The sequence below is a fragment of the Chlorocebus sabaeus genome, chromosome 10 (assembly GCF_047675955.1).
Source record: "Chlorocebus sabaeus isolate Y175 chromosome 10, mChlSab1.0.hap1, whole genome shotgun sequence".
NCBI classification, from domain to species: Eukaryota; Metazoa; Chordata; class Mammalia; order Primates; family Cercopithecidae; genus Chlorocebus; species Chlorocebus sabaeus.
This window is the reverse complement of record NC_132913.1, coordinates 80956248-80971230: the sequence shown is the minus strand read 5'-3', so window position 1 is coordinate 80971230 and position 14983 is coordinate 80956248.

Genomic DNA, 14983 nt, shown 5'->3' with positions numbered 1-14983 from the left:
AACATATATCAGTGCTAATATGTTTATAGCATCACTGTTCACATTAGCAAAGATATGGAATCAACATAAATGTCCATCAATGGATGATTGGATAAAGGAAATGTGGCATATATGTGTGTGTGTGTACATGCACAATGGAATAGTACTCAGTCATAAAATTGAATAAAATATTGTCTTTGCAGCAACATGAATGGAACTAGAGGGCATTATCTTAAGTAAAATAATTCAGAAACAAAAAGTCAAACATGCATGTTCTCACTTATAAGTGGGAATTAAATAGTTTGTACACATGGACATAGAGTGTAGAATAATCATCATTGGAGACTTGGGGTTACAGCTACATTAAAATATGTATTACATATATGCAATATATCCATGTAACAAAGTTGCACTTGTACTCCCTAAATCTAATTTAAAAACATATACATAAGACTAAAAGTAAATGGAGAAATATATACTATACTAATACTAATCGAAAGAAACATGAGTAGTGATATTAGTTTCAGACAAAGCAGAGTTCACAGCAAGGATATTTATCAGGGATAAAGAGGGACATTGTATAATAATAAGGGGTGAATTATCCAAAAAGACATAAAAATCCTTAATATGAATTACACCTAGAAACACAGTGTCAAAACATGAGGCGAAACTGATAGAAGTGCATGGAGAAACAGATGAATTCACTCTTACAGTTGAATACTTTAACACCCCTCTGTTATAAATGGACAGATACAGCAGGCAGAAAATCAGTAATGACAGAGTTGAACTTAGCGCCACCGATCAATTGCATATAATGGACATCTATAGACTAATTCATGAATAACAAAAGGATACACATTCTTCTCAAGGTCATGTGGAACATTCACCAAGGCAGACAAAATTCTGGGACATAAAACACATTTTAACAAATTTAAAAGAATAGAATCATACAATGTCTGCTCTTAGACCATAAAGGACTTAAGCTAGAAATCAATAACAGAGAAATAGCTGAGCAATCCCAAAATATTTGGAGATTAAACAACACATTTCTAAAACCACATAGCTCAAATATGAAATCTCAAGGTAAGTTTTAAAAAGATTTTGAACTGAATGAAAATAAAAACACAACTTTAAAATTTTCAGGATCCACCAGAATCTCCTTTATTGAGCTGCTGATTCCATCACTCCACTTGTGTGTTGGCTAATAAAAGCTTCTAATTTATTTAGATGATTGTCCATGCCCAACTGGAGCTGCCTCTCCAAAAGATGTCCAAGATATTACAACTGCAACTCCAGCCCCAGCTGATGACTGATTTATACATATATTACAACTGCAACTCCAGCCCCAGCTGATGACTGATTTATACATAGAGTTATAATAGTCCACTGCCCTCGTTTTGAGGTGGAATGACACTGTGGTTGCTATTCACTCGTGAGAGTTCCCTGGGGAATCTGAGTCTAGACACCAGCTGAATCTGTATCTTTTCTAAACTTTTCACCTTCCTTTCTCTGTTTCCCTTGCTTTCTTACAGGTTTATCCTGAGAGTACTAACTCTATAAATATCTGCATGAGAATTCCAGACTTCACCTCTATTTTTAGGGAAACTGACCTAGTGAAGTAAGAGAAAAGGCGGTGTATCTATTCATGTCCAGTTGCTTGGAGGGAAAATTAGAGGTTGAAATGATTCTTCTTTCCAATAGCTTCAAGCTATTGAAACATAATCAGGTAAATTGATTACAAATAGGTGGTGAGCATGCCTATACCCAAATAATTTTAACATTTCATATGTCTAGAGTGTTAGAGTGGCCTCAAAGCTGTACAACATTGTTACTCAAGTCTGAGATGCATACTTGCCAAATAGATTTTTAAATGGCAGTGACATTCTAGCAATGTTTAAAAATAGTTATTATAAAGTTGACTGAAGTTTAAACCATAAAGTTGACTGAAGTATAAACCATGAAGTTTATATGTAATAGATGAGATGTATTTAAAGCATCCTTAAGAAAAAAAAGGCCGGGCGCGGTGGCTCAAGCCTGTAATCCCAGCACTTTGGGAGGCCGAGACGGGCGGATCACGAGGTCAGGAGATCGAGACCATCCTGGCTAACACGGTGAAACCCCGTCTCTACTAAAAAATACAAAAAACTAGCCGGGCGAGGTGGCGGGCGCCTGTAGTCCCAATTACTCGGGAGGCTGAGGCAGGAGAATGGCGTAAACCCGGGAGGCGGAGCTTGCAGTGAGCTGAGATCCGGCCACTGCGCTACAGAGCCAGACTCCGTCTCAAAAAAAAAAAAAAAAAAAAAAAAAAAAGAGAAAAAAAAAATTGTTCCCAATATGAGGGAAAAAACCTGTTACTCTAACCTAATTATTGATAATGATAGGAAAAAAAAAAAAAGAGAGAGAGAGAAAACAGAAAATAGGTAATTATCACTAGATTAAGAGATAAAGGCTGTCTGTGTTAACCTTGCCATTTACCATGTTAACTATGCCTAACATGTGGACTCAAAAGTCTGGTGATGACTGTAGCTCATCTGTTCAACAATAGGACAATGTTGGTATAAAACATTAATGCAATTAACCATTTACGTTACCAAAATATCCCCATATGTTCTGAAAGAGCACATACTAAGAAATCCTTTAACCATATTTTAGTTTGCCATATCATTTTACTCTAAGAATAAAAGATCAGTGGATCTGAATGTTTAGGTGGTTTGACAGTTATTTTTCTTGTTGTAAATAAATCTATGACTATACTGTTTTTAATATACTCATCTTTTTCCACTGCCTTACTTGACAAAATACCTCAGAAGTAGATTCACTTTCAGTAATTGCTAAAATTAGCTTTCCTTACTTACATAATTGAGAACTATGATATAATCTGATGATCCAGCCTCTGGATCATTGCCTTTGAGAATTTCAGATGCGTGATATATGGGCCAATCCTCAAAGGATATTCCATATTTGCTGCATAACACACATTAAACAGACACATGATTAAAATATTTCATTTGTCTTGTATTTCCAAAAAGAGCAAATTGCTATGAAATTTAAAGCAAGGCAGTAGTATAAAGATTGTGTTTTACTAAATATTTTCTGACTCCTTGGTTTTATTTTTAAGTCCAGCAATAAATACTTTTGGTTCTTTCAAATAGTTGCTGTAAGTATGTATATCTGTCTATATCTATTTCTATGTATCTATATTTAACATTTACAATTTTATAAAGCATTATTTATAAGACATGGATTATTATAAACTCTGATATAAGAATTTAAAACATTTAAAAATGAGAAATATTGTCATAATAACTCCTAGAGATTGTAAGAGATTTGCCTAAAAGTACAAATCTAGTAAGTAGTGAAAGTGATCCCTTGTCCTCCCCACATTACTATATTGCCCCTCCATACATGATGCTGTTTCTCCATTTAACAGTACCCCAGAAATGAATTGTTCCCAACTGCCAAGGGAGTCAACAAATGTATTGATAACTTGCTACAAGCAGCTTTACTTCTGAGAACCCAACTCCTTTTTGACAAGGACTTCAGTACATTTACTTGTTCCAGGCACTCTTATAAGTATATTTATACACATTGTGTACTTGCAGTGGGTGCTCTAGTATGCTGCTCAGAAGGGTCGCTTCCCAGATTGGAAGCTTTTATTTCTTAAGCTGTTTGGAGGGCTGACTTCACTGCCCAAGTTCACCACCCTTTCTTCTGTCCTTGTTATCCTGTATTCAGTGATGCCAGCTTGTGAGGAGCAGACAAAGCTTGAATATTTTGCTTCAAACCATGACAATTCTGGAGGGACAGACAAACTCAGAATTCCTTGGTTGAGGCCTATGCGACTGCACAATTTAGCTTCTCACCATGCCCAAGCCTACTTTCTTCACTCCCCCAAGGGAGAATTGATCCCAGTAAACTTTCTACATTCAAATATCTGTCTTATAGGTATTATCTTAGTCAGCTTGAGTTACTGTAACAAATGCTACAAATTGGGTGGCTTAAACAACAGCAGTTTGTTTCTAACCGTCTGGGAGGATGGGAAGTCCAAGATCAAGGTGCCAGCATATCTGTTTCCCAGTGAGGACCTTTTTCCTGGCTTGTAGCTGGCTACCTTCTCTATGTCCCCTCACAGGATGAAGAGAGAAGAAACAAGTTCTATTGTTTCTTTTCATAAGAGTGCTACCCTCATGAGGTCATCTGAATTACCTCCCAAAGTCCCCACTTAAAATACCTTCACATTGGAAGTCAGGGCATCAATATATGAATTTGACAAGGAGAAAAACATTCAACACATATTAAGTGTTATTATTAGCACACAAACAAACCCAGGAAGTTAAATACCTTGCCCAAGCTATTAAGCGCTTAAAGATTCTAATCTAGGCAGTTTGGCTGCAAATCCTTAATTAATACTAATATGATAGTCTTATTTGCTAACTCACCAGCTGACCATCCACATAACCTACAAGCAACAGCTCAAGGAAGTAATATATTTTATTTAAGAATCCTAAAGTTTACAGAAGTCTCATCCCGCATGTTCATCTCTGTCACTGTTTTTTGTTTGTTTTTGAGACAAGGTCTCACTCTGTCACCGAGTCTGTAGTGCAGTGGTACGAACACAGCGTATTTCAGCCTCAACCTTCTGGGCTCAAGCAATCTTCTCACCTCACCCTCCTAAGCAGCTGACACCCGGGTGCACACCACACCCTGCTGATTTTCTTAAGTGTAGAAATGGGGTCACGTTGCATATTGCCCACACTGGTCTGGAGCTTCTGGGCTCAAGAATTTCTCCAGCCACAGTCTCCCAAACTGCTTGCCATCATATGTTAACAGTCCTGAACTGAATTCTTATTTTCATCAACTACCCAGTCTCCCAAAATCTACTAATCTTGCACAAAATCAAATTAAGGATGAAGAAGATATTAAATGTGGACCTTTAAGCAGAGATAGTTCTTTTTAAGCATCCTGAAATTGGTGATGAGTTCCTCCTAATGTTTGCCCAGGTCTGATTGTTCTGGGTGGGTGTCATATCTATCCTTTATGCTTTTTTAGGGTCACACTCGGACTAGTTATAACTCTTCTCTTCTCAAAACTGGACTCATATTGCCCCAGAAGTTTGCCAAGCTTTGTGCTTCTTATAAAATAATGAGATTTTCCTTATGTGAGAACTGTAATTTATCCATAATGTGGCAGAAACCCAACAGCATCTAGAGATCACAAAAAGCTGGAGACCCTGGGGCCCAAGGCAGTAAGTGGACTATGCACATTTGCCTATTGTAAGTTTGTATTTGGCCTGATTGTTAAACATACCCTAATTTGAGATTTATGTCTCTTACATGTATATTAAGCATTTTTCTGTAATTTAACTATTTCTGTGTTGATATACAGCACTCAAAATTTCACAGCACCTTGTTCAAAAGAGATAATCAGTAAACATCTATACAACTATTGCAAAAGGACCATCTTGTGTCTGTATCCTATTGAAAGGCAAGTTAAATAAAATCTATTTAGCAGCAAGAGAGATATTCTCTAAGGAACATTCTGAAGAGCCTACAATAAGTGATCTTGGAAGTTAAAGAGGTAGTATTTTAATTTAAAGCTTTTTATTGTATAAATTGAGTGGAATGCCACACTTGAAATTGCAGTAGAACATTTTTCTATGAAAAGTTGATCTAAAATGAAATTTTAGAAATCTGTATCCTCTGAAAAAAATGTTATATTGTATGTCTTCATCGATTCTACCCTTCTAATTCTCAATTTACTCATTTAAAAATATTTTATTTTTGAATGCACTTTTGGATCCATATATTATTTTGATAAACTCCTAAGCTTCTGTTAGAACTTGATATATTTACTTGAAAGCACTTATAGATAAATCAATTTGGGGATATTAAGTTGACACAGATATTAATACATAGAAGACCCCAAAATTAATAGAATTTTTATATAATCCAACAATACTCTATGAGTAAGATACGCACTGAGGTGAGAATTATTATAAATTTTAAAGCATAAGTCATGTGTTAGCCTTTTCAAAATATGGGTTATTTAATACTGCAGCAGATGTAGGACACAATTTATCCAACACTCATGGAAGTTACTTTCTAAAATTTGAGTATATCAGTACATTTCAAGTGAAGGAATGCTGTTATCTCTGATTTCTTTAAAGGTAAAATACTTCAGATTCTACATGCACTTTCCACCCTAAATATCTGAAATTGTAAAATGATACAATAAAAAACAAAATATCATTTACTTGATAATTTTAAAAAATAGAATTGAGATAAGTCTACTACATATCATTCTTTTTCCTGTGTTTTTAGGATTTTTTTTATTATTTACTGATGTAATAGAGGTAGAATAGGCAACTGTTTTAATTTTATAACTTTAATTGTTAACTCCTATGTACTTAAAATATAATTTTAATAAACTTATATTAAAATTTATTATAAATGAATTCTTACACGGATATTAGATAAAGCCCTTATTTAGAGCCCTGTGGGAGAGAAAAGATGGAGCACAGGGAGAATTTGAGCTGTGATGAAGCCCAAAAACTGTTTTGGCCAATTCCACGGGGAGCTCTGGAGCTGGAATGGCCCTGAAGAGGTGTCTTAAGTGTGGCAGAGATGGCCAGGCCTTCATACTTCCTTAGTTCATCAAATGTTGGAAGTGGAATATCCTGAGAAAGAGTACAATCTTGGAGCAGAGGCAGCTTAGTCAGTTGCTGCAGGAGCTCAGCTGAAGATGTCTACCAAGAGAATTGCCAGCAACTGAGACAGCAGGTTCTTTGTTAAAGGGGATCTGGGTGGTGAATCACAAGTTCCAACACCAAATGGTAACTCTGTGTGTGTGTGTGTGTGTGTGTGTGTGTGTGTGTGTGGCCTTGGCTACTTGCAATCTTCTTCCTTGGCTTCCTTTCTAAAACATGGGAAAGCAAAAACAGGATGAACAACTTCCGTGATAAATAGGTTTTGAGGACAAATGTATAAAGAGGATTTTAGGGAGTTTTCTACATGTTGTATGAAAAAATAATCTCTTAACCAGCTTCCTAAGACCTATAATACTTTTAAATGCCTGTGGACTAAGACTTTAATTTTTTTTTTTTTTTTAAATGTAACACTGCGTTGGCACTGGCTTTGAACTGCACATGGTATCAAATTGTCACTCTAGAGCTGTAATTTAGACTTCTAAAGAAAAAAAGTGAAAATTTTCTTGATATAAAGTATAATTCATAGACTGTATTCTCCATGTATAAAGAAAAGTTTGTAAAAATTATCTCAGTATAAAATGAACACTTTGAGCACAATACAATCTTACATATTAAATGCATTTCAAATACATATAATACAGTCCCAGAATATTTACATTTTTGTTCACTAATGAGCTTGAGGTTCAGGAAGCTGAAAACAAAATCAGGAGTTGGACCATCCTCCAAAAATGCACAACGCCTTAAGATTATTACACAAAGTAGTGAGTCTCAAGTAGAGATCAGAGGACTGGCAAAGCTTTTAAAATCTTTGTTGACTGAGCTACAAACCTAAAATTAGGATAATTTTTAAACCACAGCCAGGATTTCAAATCACCACAAAAGGTCATTTGCGTACAGAAGTTAGAGAGGTTACAAACTTCATAATGATTAGTCTGTTTCTTTTGTGAATCTATTCTGAAATTTTCAGTAAAATTATATGATAATATCGTTATCTTTAACAATTTTTAGAAGGAAACTCAAAGCTTGAATCTTCAGCCCACAAATTTATATTTAAGACTTTGTGTTGCTTTTGTTGTTGTTTAGTTTTAATCAAGATGATTAGTTAATCAGTATCTATATCCTATACCTCAAAAAGATGAAAAATTCAATTATTTCCTCTTCCTCCTTATCCTCTTCTGTTTCCCTGATCTGCTTTTCTGTACTGGCACCAATGTCATGCTCACTTAGTTGCCACAGAGCCACAGAAGTCTTATTGTTTGGTAATTTGTCCTATTTTGCTCTTTTTTAAGATTGAGTTGGATGTCTTGCTCCTTTGCATATTGGTATACATTTACAAAGTGTCAATTGTTAAAAACAAACAAACAAAAAGTCTTGCTGATTTGTTTTTAGATTGCATTGAATTTATAGATCAATTTGGGGAGAACTGACGTCCTTAAACTTAAGTGTTCCAATCCAAGAAAGTTACCTGTTTCAATATTTATTTAGATATACATTAATTTTTCTTAATCATGGTATATAATTTTTCAGTATACGGTTCTTGCATTATTTTTCATAACATTTAGGCTCAGTATTTGATATTTTTGATGCTATAGATAAATAGTACTTCAAAATTTTTATTTTCTACCTTTTTTTTTTTACTTTAAGTTCTGGGATACATGTGCAGAACGTGCAGGTTTGTTACATAGGTATACGTGTGCCATGGTGGTTTGCTGCACCTGTCAACCCATTGATAAATGCAATTAGTTTGTATGATACAATTATATCAAGCCACCTTACTAAAATCTAAACACTTGTTTTTATCTTTTTAATTTAGTACCTATACCTTTAAGCCATTTGGAAATATTACCACTTTTACTTTTTTCTTTTAAATTTCATTGTGTGTTTTTATTTTCCTTGCCTTTTTGTGTATTGAAATAGTAAATATTATAGAAAAATGATAACTGCTATCTTTATCTTATTATTCATAGAAGAAAAGCTTTCACCATTAAATATAATGTTTTAATGTTAAATGAAAGGTTCACTTCAAATTTCTTTTATCAGATTCTATTCAACTTTTACTAAGAGGTGTTTTGTTTTGCTGTGTTTCACGTCTACTTAAATTGACAGTTTTACTATTTCCTGTGTGTTATGGCCACAAATTGAATTAAATTTTAAATAAATCTTACATATCTGGTATAAACTTAACTTGAGTGTCATAAATTATCCTTAATTTTGGTTCAAATTTTGCATTCTCTAATATTTTGCACACTCTAATTATGCGTACTGTAATATTCTGCATACTCTAATTTGGCAGTCCTATGGATATGTTCTTAGAGAGATTAACCTATAACTAACCTATAACTTTTTATGTTTTGTCTTCTTTTATCTTTGTATCATCCTTGTCTTGTTTTAACTGAGAAATGTTTTTATTTGTTACAATATTTTCTGTATGAATATAATTCTTTTAATTAAATGTTAATAGAAATCACTGGAGTTATTTGGGCCTAGAGTTTTCCTTATGAGAAAATTTAAAACAAAAGTTCTTCCTTTGCCAAAGTTTAATGTATTACATGTAATACTTCCTATAAAATTCAAGAACTTATAGATCATTCACTTCATATCCTTCAGATATTTTCTACTGCTGTTTAAATGTACTTTAATTACATATATAAGCATATATTTAAATTCTCCCCAGACGTAATGTTTTCAAGTTAATATTCATTTAAATTGACTGAATTAGTTAACATTTTAATAGTCATTTATTTATTCTTGCTTTTCCTAGATCCCATTTAGTAGTATTTTCTTTTGGCCTGTGAAACATACATTTTTACTGAGCATTTTCTAACAAATCATATTTTTTCTAAAAAACATTTTATTTTACCTTTTATTTCGACGTGGATTTTCCACTGTATGGAATTAGGTTCCCGGTTTTTTCCTAAGTATATCATTCTGTTATTTGAGAAGTTATCTGTCAGTCATATCATTGCTTCATAGAAAGTAATAGATACAAATAATCAGATAGATCAAATAAAACTTAGGGTTCAATGGATCAATAGAGCAATTGTAGTTAACAGTCATGTATTGTAAATTTCCAACTAGCTAGAAAAAAACGAATTTGATTATTCATTGCATAAAGAAAAGATAAATATTTAAAGTAATGAATATCCCCAGTAAGCCTGACATTTACACATTATATGGATATATCAAATTATCACATGTATCCTCAAAATATGTAAAACTATTATATATCAACAAAAATAAAGAAGATAAATAATTTGTTTAAATAATATAGAAAAATTATAAAATATTTACATACAGCCACATATTAAAATATAAGAAACAAAAGATAGTGCAAGAAGCATAGAATAAAACAAAATAACTTGGAATATACTCTTTTAATATCCTCTTTCCCTTTTACTCTGTATGATTTTAAGAATTTTTCTATATCTTCAGTTTTCAGCAATTTTGTACTCTGTGCCTAGATGTAGTTTGCATTCCTGCTTGGTGCTTATAGTAGTTTTTAAACATATGATTTATTGTCTTCAATCAGATATTTGAATATTCTTTCCTTTTTCTTTTTCAGTGTTGCTTCTACAATATTCTGTATTCATTTTTTTCTGGGATCCAAATTATAAGACTGTTAGGTAAATTTTAATATATTTCTGTTATTTCTTATGTTCTTTTATGTCTTTTTCTTGGTTTTTATATCTGCATGGTTCCGTGACCATTTTCCTCCTCTCATATCTGAGTTCACTAGTTCTTTCCAACTATGTCCAATATGTCCTGCATTAGTCAGATAATTTCATTCTTATATTTACTTATAAATATAAGTAATGCTTTTTCATGCTACTGTTATTATTTTACTTTAATGATTTATAAAGTATCTGACATAATATATGCCTAAGATTTGTGATTATAATCACACATTCCTTTATTTGCAACCCCTCTTTTCCTTGTGGCTTATATTTTCTGGAAATAGTACTGCCCACGTATTATAGCAGAATTTATTGAATGCCTGACAGGCCTGGAGCAACTCTCTAAAGGGAAATGGCCATGTTACTGTGCTGCACAGATTGCAGTAATTCAAATAACATCTGTCTCTATCTAACCTGTCTGGTAGACTAGAAGGTAACATGAGCTAAATGCTCTAAGAGGGTTCTGTCATAAATAGTAAGATTTAATGTGTGAAAAAAGAGAAAAGGCAATACAAGTTAGAGTGCATTGAAGCTGAGAGACACAAAGGCATATATGACAGAAAGCTGAAATCGTGAAGAGCTTGGAATCATGAAGAATCTCAAGCCATAAGGTATTACGCAGGAAAGCAGAGTGTCAGTGCTAGAGATAAAAAAGGAAGAAAAGAGCAAAAATGCAGAAGTTTCATTATAGAAAGTAATGGACTTCTGCCCATGAAGTAATAAGAACTTTGGTAACTAATTTAGTTAGTTACCAAAGCATTTAATTATAAATATGAGGGAAGAATCAATATAAATAAATCTGATTATGAGTATGATCTATTATGTAAGTATAACAGTACAAGTGTCCAGTTAGTTACAAAGGCAATTTTTGGAGATTGCCTTTGTTTTGGCAGTTGAAACTATTTGTCCTGAAGATATTACATTTTTATTTTTTTAGTAATTCTTCATCTTTAATCATGTATGAATATGGGGACATTTTATTTGACCTTATATATTCCTATAAGCTTATTATATATCCATTGCCCATGGGGTGGTACATGACATTGACAAGGCTTTTTAAAACTACATATGGTTTTGTTGTAGTTCCCAGTATCCATTTATGCTTGTAAAGCATATTCCAAGTTATTTTGTTTTATTCTATGCTTCTTGCAGTATCTTTTGTTTCTTATATTTTAGTATGTGGATTGTATATAAATATTTTATTCTTTTTCCAAGTTATTTAAAGAGACTATTATTTTACTATTTTACTATTTGTACAAGTGGTAGAATGTATAAATGTTAATAAATAAATCCTAGGACTTTAATATAATAGTCTCTTAAGTAATACTATATTTACTTATTTAAACATATATATTTAGCATATACTCATGGGTCAGGAGCTGTTATAAGTGCTAGAATACATTAAATAAGTAGGATGAAAACTTATCCTAATGGACTATGTCTTTATTCCTTGTGATAAAAAAGGAAACTTAAATACAAAACATTTATTTCAAACATTTGTACAAGCATGTTGATTACTTTGATTTTACTTACATAAAATTTTGATAGAGTTGAGATGTGTATGGTCATGTATACAATTCATTGTAGTGATTAATTTTAACCTCATGTGAACATTTCTAAGATACAATTTTATAACACTTTTTTGGAAATTTGAAAAGCCTGTCATAGGTTCTTCTGCCTTGTTCTTTGGCATTATTCCTCATAACAGCAGCTGACTGTTCTACTGATAATTCAAAGTAAAGTGAAAAACAAACTTTCAAAGAATGTCAGATTCAAGATAGCCTCAAACTCATTGATAGTTCTTTTCTCAAAAGACAGGTTGGTATCCCTATCTTTGAATCAGAGTGAATTCTTTAATGCTCAACCAATTAGCAAGAACGTGTTAGAAGTGCTGCTGTGCCTGTTTTGTTTTGAAGACCAGGTCTCAAGAGACTGTCAGTTCTTCTTCCTATCTGTTGCAACACACTCTGTTGGGATCCTGAGAAATGTAAGACTTTCAACCATTTTGAGTTGACCACAATGTAAGCTTGACCTTACCAATCTAAGTATGTGGACAGACAGATTGTATGTATATACAGTGTGTATATATACACACATTGTCTGCACACAAACACACACACACACACACACATAGAAAAAGAGCAATGCTTCTCAGAAGATTAGCTAAACTGGAAGAGAGTTGAATTGCCAGATGTTTAAGTTGCCGATTAAAGCAGAAAGTCAAAAATGAAGAGGTTATTTAATCACTTACTTGCAATGATAGAAGATAAAAGGCTAAAACTGATGGAAAGCACTGTCTCTCCAGTTTCATTTCCTCTGTGAAACAATGCACTGGTCAAGAGTCCGGTGGAACAATGCAGACATAGGTGCCATCTCACTGTTAAAAGGGGCCACAAGAAAAAATCTCCAGCAGTTTCATAGGCCAAGTAGGGGAAAGAATGAGGAGAGAGGGCTGGAACTAGACTTAGTCAGAGTAGGAAAAAGTGTCTTCAAGTTTTTTCATTCCTCCCCGCTGCAAGAAACACCGAGCAGAGGTGCCTGAAGGTGTTGACTCCAACTTTCTTCAGAGACTGGGGTGCGCTGGTCGTGCCTCAAGTGTTGTGTGGGAGGGCAGTTTGCCCCACTGAGGACTTCCAGGTAAAGCTTTTGTAATTGACAAAGCCTGAAAAATCACATTCTGGTTTTTAAACAAGAGTACATGTCTCCATGCACAACCATACTCCTGCTGTTCCAGCCATTTCAGCTCAGGGTGAAGACATATGAGTGAAGAAGAGCTGAGAATGCTTCAGCCCAAGCCACCAACTCACTGTAGCACCATGAAAGATTTTGAGTGGGAACATTCCTTGCTGGTCCAAGTCAAGCTGGAGAAGCATTGGTAATAATAATATATTATTTTAAGCTAGTCTGTTTGGAAATATTTCCTTATGCACCAGTCAATAACTGGAATACACTTCAAAATCAAATAATATAATATATAATAGTTTCTTTTGTATATTTGTAAATCCCAAACAAGTAGAATAAATTTTTTTCCAAAGAGTTCCTAGAAAGAAGCCTGAGGGAACACACTTTACGTATTACGTTACATTATACATTAATCACAACACTTGATTGATCTTTACTGATATAAGTTATGCGATTCTGTATCTTCTGTGAGTAGTGAACAAAAGTCAAGTCGCTTGTGTATGTGTGTGTGATTTTTGTTACAGCTTAAAACAAGATTTAATCAGGTAGAAATATCCTACCTTATAAAGCACTATTCAATTTTCAGTAAATACTCCTTTTCTTGTAGTGTTCTTGTTTGTAAACATATGACCCACTTTGTATTCTTTAACTTAATGTTATCATGTATCTTTTAACATTCACTTTATGTCTGTCAATTGCAGAGGGAAGCAGTGCATTTGAGGGGTATGGAATAGCATAATACGTGAAAAACTTTTCACATCTTTAAATTTGAACTTACAGTAGTCCTCCATTATCTGCAAGGGAGATGTTTCAAGACCCCCCAGTTGATGTCTGGAAGCACAGAGAGTACCTAATCCTGTATATACTATGCAAAAATTTCACAATTTCACAGACAAAATTTTTTTTACCATAGAGTTTTAGCAATCTAAGCATACTTTTTTTTTCTTTCCTTATTAAGTCAAAAACGTTCACCTTTTCATTTAAAGGAAGCACTTCATAACTCTCTTTGGCGTATCTGAATTACCAGAATTATTACTCTTGTGCTCTGGAGCCATTATTAAATAAGGGTTACTTGAACACAAGCATTGCGATATCCACAGCCAAACTGATGACAACTGAGATGGCTACTGACTAACAGCCAGGGAACGTCTGGATTCACGTCCTGGGCAGGATGGTGTGGAAGAGCATGAGATTCCATCACATCACTCAGAACAGCAAACAATCTAATACCTATTAATTGTTTATTTCTTAAGTTTTCCATTTACTATTTTCAGACCACAGTTGACAATGGGTAACTAAAAGCACAGACAGTAAAACTATGGATAGGTGAGGCTGTGGCAAGTGGCTTCTGCTGATGATACAGTTTAGGCTTGATGTCTTACTACTTTCAGCAGAAAATTGTCTTGTTGATAATTTACTCAGCTATTCTCCCTGTATCTCTGAATATAATTATGAGTTTTAACAGCATTCAACTTTAACCCAATATTATTCTTAATTTTCTATAGACTTGGCTTACATTTATTTCACAGCAATAGCGTAATTCTAATCTTGTTATTAGAATTTACTGGCAAGGACAGAGAAAGCACTAGTATATTTCTTTTTGAAGTAATTTTTAAGGATTCCATACCAATGATAGTTTTGTAAAACTTCATAAGAACAAAAACAGCAAAAATGATCAGCATTTAATGTTAACATATTTTGAATATATGCTACATATATAGTATACGTTATATAATGTTCTAGTACAGGCCAGACTTCATAAGCAGGCATTACCTGGGCTTATTACTATTATTTTGTCTAATAGATGATTCAAAGTTGCTTACCTTAATAAAATAATGTTTTCTGAAATACAAAAAAAATTTGATGGTATTTATCTTCTCCTGTGTTTATGTAAAATTGTAGTGCATTAAAATTTAGAGATAAATCATTTGATTTAATTAGC